Source organism: Pteropus alecto, unplaced genomic scaffold (assembly GCF_000325575.1).
Source record: "Pteropus alecto unplaced genomic scaffold, ASM32557v1 scaffold21, whole genome shotgun sequence".
In the NCBI taxonomy this organism is placed as follows: Eukaryota; Metazoa; Chordata; class Mammalia; order Chiroptera; family Pteropodidae; genus Pteropus; species Pteropus alecto.
The window spans coordinates 31,141,249-31,141,687 of NW_006436282.1; positions in this window are offsets into that span (position 1 = coordinate 31,141,249).

A 439-nucleotide genomic window follows, 5' to 3' on the forward strand; every position below is an offset into this window, starting at 1 on the left:
TCGTCCGGGACCCCGCATGCTCGCCCCGCCCCGGGGGGACTCGCGCGACGCGGGACACCGCGAAGCACTTTCCCCAGTGGCCGGGGGAGTCCTCTGCCCGCCCAGCTCCGCTCCCTTGGAACCGGGACCACTGGGCTCCCAATTTCTGGCTGCGACCCCACGCTGCGAGTGCCCACCCGAGGGGGTGGGCGAAGTGGATCCTCCGCAAGTGAGGGGAAGGTGCGGTTCACTTTCCCAGGCAGCCAATGGAATACCTCTCGGTTCTCTTCCCTCCCACCTGCTCGCCGCAGAAGTTAGGATCGTGCCTTCCATCTTGGCCCGTGTGCGCACGCAAGTGTGAACGGGCGGTGGCGGAGGAGGTGACCACGAAGGCGATCCCGCAGCAGCGCTGCGCGGCTCTGTGCACCCAGACGCCCCTCCCGCAGCCCGGAGCCCGGGA